The sequence below is a fragment of the Belonocnema kinseyi genome, chromosome 4 (assembly GCF_010883055.1).
Source record: "Belonocnema kinseyi isolate 2016_QV_RU_SX_M_011 chromosome 4, B_treatae_v1, whole genome shotgun sequence".
Classification (NCBI taxonomy): Eukaryota; Metazoa; Arthropoda; class Insecta; order Hymenoptera; family Cynipidae; genus Belonocnema; species Belonocnema kinseyi.
This window is the reverse complement of record NC_046660.1, coordinates 57,260,931-57,267,912: the sequence shown is the minus strand read 5'-3', so window position 1 is coordinate 57,267,912 and position 6,982 is coordinate 57,260,931. Positions and strand designations below refer to the sequence as shown.

The 6,982-nt window shown below is 26.4% G+C and overlaps 1 protein-coding gene across 3 annotated transcripts in view; it reads left to right on the top strand.

The window, feature by feature from the left end:
* LOC117171832 overlaps positions 1–6,982 on the top strand; it is a 90,299-nt gene that overhangs the window by 38,056 nt on the left and 45,261 nt on the right. The gene's annotated exons all lie outside the window — the stretch shown is intronic.

Genomic DNA, 6,982 nt, shown 5'->3' with positions numbered 1-6,982 from the left:
TGTTTTTTTATATTTTATTATAATTATAATATGTATTATAAAATTATATTTTATCTTATAAAAAAAATTCATTCATTACTCACATTTAAACACATAATCTTCTGAAAACGAAATAAAACAGTAAACAGTAAAGTTTATATTTCAATCAAAGCAGATGAAATTTATACAAAAAAAAAGAATTTTAGAGCCAAAGAGAAGAATTTTTAGCAAATGAAGATTTTTAACTCAACAAAAAATTCTCACAAAAAATTAATTTTCAAACAAAAAATGAAACTTTTCACCAAAAAAATTATTTCTTCACAAAACTGATGCATGGTTACTCAACAAACTTGAAATTTTAAAAGGAACAAATGATTTTTTTTCCACCAAAAAAGGATAACTTTCAACTAAAAAAATCATTCTTAAAAAATAAAAAATTTACATTTTGAGTTGAAAAATTAATTTTCAATAAAAAAAATAAGGCTTTTTGACTCAACAGCTAAATTTTTAACAAAGACATAAGTCATGAGCTAAACAAATAAAATTTCAGTTTAACTTTTACCCAAGTAGTTGAATTTGAAATATAAATGATTATTTTTTTAAAAAATAGTTAAATTTTTTACAGAAAAGAATAATTTTCAATTGAAAATATAAATCTTTAAAAAATGATTTCTTAACAAAGTGATTAAACCATATCTTTCAAGCAAAATAGTTGAATGCTCAAGCAAAGAAGTATAATTTTTAACAAAAAAGTTGCATTTTCATAAAATAATGAAATTTCTACTGAAGCAGATAAATTTTTTAATCAAAAAGCTAAATTTTCAACAACAAAAATTCAATTGAAAAAGAGGAATTTTTAACTAAAAAGGATGGCTTAAAAAAAAGATTGAATTCTCTACCAAATAGTTGCAATTTTATCTAAAAAAAGAAAAATATTTCTCTCAAAACAGGTGAATTTTTATTTTAGAAAAAGTTGAATTTATAATCCAAGAAAGATTCCAGTTAAACTTTTACAATCAGACAATAAATTTTTAAACAAGAAATAAGTTTTTACGAAAAAAATTAAATTTTAATCCCAAAAGACGAAGTTTCAACCAAAAAGTATTATTTTTAAACAAAATTGTTGAATTCCCTACCAAATAGTTGCAACTATATGTAAAAATAGAAAATTTCTCCTAAAAAAGATGAGTTTTTGATTAAAAAAATAAAATAAATAGTTGAAATGTTGCGAATTTTCAAAAATTAAGTACATGAAACATTTTGTTACGATTTGTTACGAAGGGGGAAGGGGGTTCTGAAGATTGTATTTTTAGTTCTAAATTTTATTATTTGTTTAAAAATTAAAAATTTGTTTTGAAAAGATATCCATTTGGTTTGCAGGTTCAACTCTTTACGTGGAACATCACCTTTTATTTGAAATTTATATTTTTGTTGCTGAAAAATCAACTTAAATAAATTAATTTTTGGATGAAAACCATTTTTCAGAAAAGAAAATTTTTTTAGCTTAAAAGTTCTTTTTTTTAGTAGAAATATTGCATTTTTCGTGGATAAAAATTCAACAATTTCCTAGATTTTTTTTAAAATTCGTATTTTTATGTTAAAAAGTCAATTAAAATCTTTTTGAATGAAAATTTAACTTTTTCTTTGTAAATTTGTCTTTTACTTTGAAAATGAACCTGCCTTAGTAGAATTTTCATTTTTCTTAGACAAAAATGCAATTTTTTGTTTGACAATTTCACAATCTTGCCAAAAAGTCATACTCTTTGGTTAAAAATTTGACTATTTGGCAAAAAATTCACTTGTTGTTTACAATTTTCACTTTGTTGTTTTTTAAAGGTTTTTTTTTTTTTAATTTGACGAATGAACTGAAATCTTTTTTGGAAGAGAGATTAACTTTAAAAAAATTGTCGTTTTCGTATAAAAAATCATCTGTTTTAATACAAGTTTCACCTTTCTTCGATGAAAATAATACAATTTGGTAGAAAATTCAACAAATTTGTTCAAAACTCATCCCTTTCGGTTACAAATTCTTCATTCTGAATGGAAAATTCAATTTTTTCGTAGAAACTCATTTTCTGTTTAACCCTCGAGACACCCTTTGGGTCTCTCAGACCATTAAATATTTTGTAGTCAGGAATAGATTTAAAGATAAAAATTTTAGCTACAAATATAAAAAAATGAAAAAATTTCAAGTTTTTAGACATTTTTTTTTAAAAAAGACACACAGTGCCCTCCGTGATCGAAAAAAGTTATGTATGCTCCAAGTGTTCGAAATACATTTTCGATCGTGAAAAGTCAACTGCTTTAGTTCATCTGCTTTAGTAGAAATTCTATTTTTTATGAAAATGCAATTTTTTGTTTAAAAATGATTTTTCTTTTCTTAAGTATTTAACCATTTAATTTAAAAGATTCGGTTGAAACAGATTGTTAGAAAATCATTTTTTCCTTGTTGAAGATTTATATTTTTAGTTGAAAAGTCATCCCTTTGGTTGAAAGTTTGACTATTTTGTCAGTCTAAAAGTCTATTTTTGTGTAAAATTGATTTTTTCAACTAAAAATTCTCGTTGTTTGGAAAAAAATATTTTTTTAGCTTGAAATTTCATTTTTGTTGGAATAAACTTTTATTTATTTCTTGAGCGAAAAATCTTGATCTATTGAAAATTCGACTTTTTGGTTTTAAAATTTATTTTTTGGTATAAATTTTATCTTTTTTGATTGAAACATTAACTATGATACTTTTTCGTGAGGAATGAATCTATTCAGACTCCAAATTCAACTATTCTGTTCAAAATTTAATATTTTTTTTTTAAATGCTAGTATTTTGTTTAAAAGTAATCACTTATAGCATAAAAGACACTTTCTTGATTAAAATAAATTAGTAATTTTAAAAAAATATAATTATTATCTGAAATAATGTTTTCTTCCGTTTATAAAAGATTCAATGTGATCTGAAAAATTTAAAACAAAAAAATTTGGACAAAAATAAAAAAGAGAAAAGAAAAAGGCAACGAACTACATCTCCTTCATAATCAGATGCATGAAAACTCCTAAGAAATCCAGAATCCAACGACTAAATTTGGACCAGAGCGAACAAACCAAAAATTCTCCTATTGAAATCTGAAAATTTTTTTTTTCAATCTTGGACACAAATAAAAAAAAAAATGGAGAGAAAAATAAGAAGACAAGGCGATGTGGTTGGTTGGCTTTTCATTTTTCTTTCCTCTTTTCTATTTTGGTACGAAATTATTTTTCAGTTTACAATAAGAGCATTTTCGGTTTGTTCGTTGTAGTCTAAATTTGGTCGTTGGATTCTTGTTTTTTCCGGAGTTTGCATCAATGAAAAATTAGTCAAGGTAAAATTAGGGAATTTTAAATTAGGGATTTTCTTGAAACTAAAAGTTACGTGAAATAATAGGGGGGGGGGGGGTGCCGAAATAATTTGCTTCGGTTTATTAATAATCTTTACTTTAATCTTTAAAAAACAGTAAAATTATTGTTCATGAAATAATAATTAACATTTGAAAAAATGTATCTCTGGCAAACCGACTTCCTTATAAAGAACTGAAGAAACTGGGTCACACCGTTTTTTAAAAACTTTGCATAAAAAATTCCAAGTTAAAAACATAACCAAAATTTCATAAGACATTAATTACCCTATTTACAAAAACAATCTATATCTAAAAAAAAAATCTTCGATATTAGAGCAGCCGATTCCAGATTTCGAACCCATTTGCTAGACGTATTAATGAACCTGTTGGCTCTTCGAAGAATGACATGACGAGAGGGGGAGTGGCCGTCAGAATAGGAGCATCTGTGAGACTCTCATTGCATCACACGTGACCCTGGGGTATAACGGGCCATCCGTGTCCCAGCCGCAGGTCAATCGGCCAGCACTGCTTCGGATGCTCGTCTCCTTTTCCCTCCGGCACCTTCCACTCATTCTCTGTGAGTGCGGTGGAGAGGGGTTAGGGCTCAGAGAGACGAAGACCCAAAGTAGCAGTCTGCTACTTCGGCTCTTCGTCTCTCTGGGCCCTTCCCCCTCTCCTCCCCACTCCTCGGCCGCTGAGACCCAACTCGTTCCTCCTTGAGTACTATGTTTGCCTGCAGCCCCCTCCCAAATCTCTCCATCATACGCGGCACGTACGAGCCATACATCTCAGAAGTTAAACGTGAGTCCCGTCTTCAAGGAGTAACCTACAATCCAACGAATCTTAAACTCAATTCGACGTTGGGCTCCTTCGATCGTAGAGGCAATCATTCATTTAATGGAGCTTGTTATTCGACGACCCGTGCGAAAAATGTCTTGAATATTTTCACACAGGAATTAAATTGTTGATCCCCTCAAGGGGGACCGGTTACAAATGAGAAGGATTGAGAGGGACAGAGAAGGATTGCTTTGATTAATTTAATTGATGGAGGGGAACAATTGGAACAATATTATTGGCAAGAGAATTAGAAGAATTAAAAGGAATTTAAAATAAACTAGATAGAAATTCTATCTATATTACTTATTAAAGAGAATGCAATAGATGCAAATGGAATAGGTTAGAATTAAAGAAAAAAATATAATTGTATTTAATGGTGCTAAGACACTAAAGTAACTGAAATTTACGAAATTGTGTTGCTGAATGAAAAATTCATTAATTCTTACATTAAATTTACTTTCAAGCGATTTTGTTATGTTTTAAAATTACATTTTTTCGAAAAATGATCTTGTTACTTCGCTCCACAGGGAATCGAAACACAGAACTTCCGATTACTGGTCCGGTGGTTCGTTTCCCAGTGGAGCATAATGAGACAATCTTTTTCAGAAATTATAGTTTTAAAATTTTGAAAAAATTTATTTTCTCTCTAGTCCATAGTAACCATCTCTGATGATAATGCAGATTCCTTTATATTTTATTATGATTTGTTACGGAAAGAGTGTACTTTATTCTTGTACACAATTTTTCGGAATATCACGCGCCAAACGAACCTGGGTGATCAAAAACAAACCAAGCGAACAATTTTTTTTTGTAAAATTAAATAATGTTTTTTGGTAGGGAAAAGTCAGTAATTTAAGGAACAAAAATAATGTAAAATCAGAGAATTCCTATAACTTTAAACTGTCAAATATAAAAAATTGGGAATTTTTTCAATTTTAATTTGAAATTGTTTTATTTCGTTTATAAAAGATTCTAGGGTAACATTGTTACAAGTTTCAGATTTTGATCTTTGAATATTAATATTCCTTCCTTCACAAGATTAACTTATTGATTATGAATTTAGGTATTTGTTTGAAAATTCAACCATTTTTGTGAAAAGATATCCTTTTTGGTTAAAAATGCAATTGTTGTGTTTAAAATTTTTCTTTTGGGGTTAAAAATTCAACCATTTTTCGAAAAGCTGTCTTTTTATTTTTTAAATTCATATATTTTACTAGAAATTGCATCTTTCTTCGAAAAAAATGCAATAGTTCGGTTTAAAATTCAAGAATATGGTTAAATAGTCTTTTTTTGATTAAAAATTGAACTGTTATGTTGGAAAGAAAATTCATCTTTTAGGGTGAAAAATTCAACTATTTTCGTAGAAAATTGTACTTATTTTAAAACACTTGTTTTTTCATGTTCAAACGTCAAAATAAAATCTTTTTTGGTTGACATTTCAACTACATTTGAAATTCTATTTTTATTTTTAAACTTCATCTACTTTACTAAAAATTGCATTATTCTCTAATAAAAATGCAACGGTTTTGTTAAAAATTCAAGAATTCGGTAAAAAAAAGTCATTATTTTGGTTAAAAATGCAGCTGTTTTGTTTAAAATTTATATTTCTGGGTAAAAAATGCAATTATTCCTATAGAAAATTTATTTTTACCTAAACTCATGCCTTTACGTTTAAAAGTTAAATTGAAATCTTGTTTTGATAAAAATTGAACTATTTTTTTTATAATTTGTCTTTTTTAATTAAAAATTCATCTATTTTTGTAAAAATGACTTTTTTAAAAAAAATAAAACTATTTTTATAAAAATTTAACAATTTTTTCATAAAAGTTAGCGTTTTTTATCAAAAATTTAACTGTTTCATTGAAAGATCGTCTTTTCGAGTTTAAAATTCCATTATAAATTTCGCACAAAATTTACTTCTTGTTTAAAACCTATATTTTGATGTTGAAAATTCAAAATAAAATCTTTTCCTGATGAAAATTCAAATTTTTTTTTCTTATTTGTAATTTTTATTTGAAAATGTATCTGTTTTATTAAAAATTTTCCCTTAATTGGGTAAAAATTCTACTGTTTGTTTGGATGTTAATTTTTTCTCTGTCAGAGGATTCAACTTAAAAAATTTTTTTTAACCACTTTCTTAAGAAATAATTTTATTTTGTGCAACATTCAAATTATAGTTGAAAATTCATTTCTTTCTTTTAATTTTTAACTATTTTGCTAAAAATTAATTTTTTGGCTGAGAAATGATATTTCTGGATTGAAAATTCAATTTAAAAAAAACTTACATGTTGATATTATGTATAAAAAATAAAATAACATTTTGTGTAAATCTTGTGAGTAAACTTCTCCACACATGTAATGTATAGAGAAAATATATTATTTTGTTAATTAATTTTAATATAAATTTGCAATATATATTTAATCTTAAAATAAAAATTGTAGTGAGACTATTAACGATAGAAGTTTATATGTAAACAATTATGTTAAATAATATATCTACTAAATGCATCAAATGTGAAAAAAATACCATTAAAGGTTTTGTATTAAAATTAATCAACCGACAATTTTTTTAATCGCTTGAAATTTTCGGTTATAGTAACTGAAAATTCCTAAACTTAATTAAAATTTTTTAAAAACGTGACTGGTGTTTCATCCAGTCACGGTTGCTGAAATTTCTTGTTACAGTTCAGGAAAATTTAGAAACGTTTTCTGCATAAAGTTTTAATGACGCGTCTCTGAAAATTCGTACAAAAATTTCTAACAGTGTGGGTAATCGCTTATTTGAAATATTTTTTATT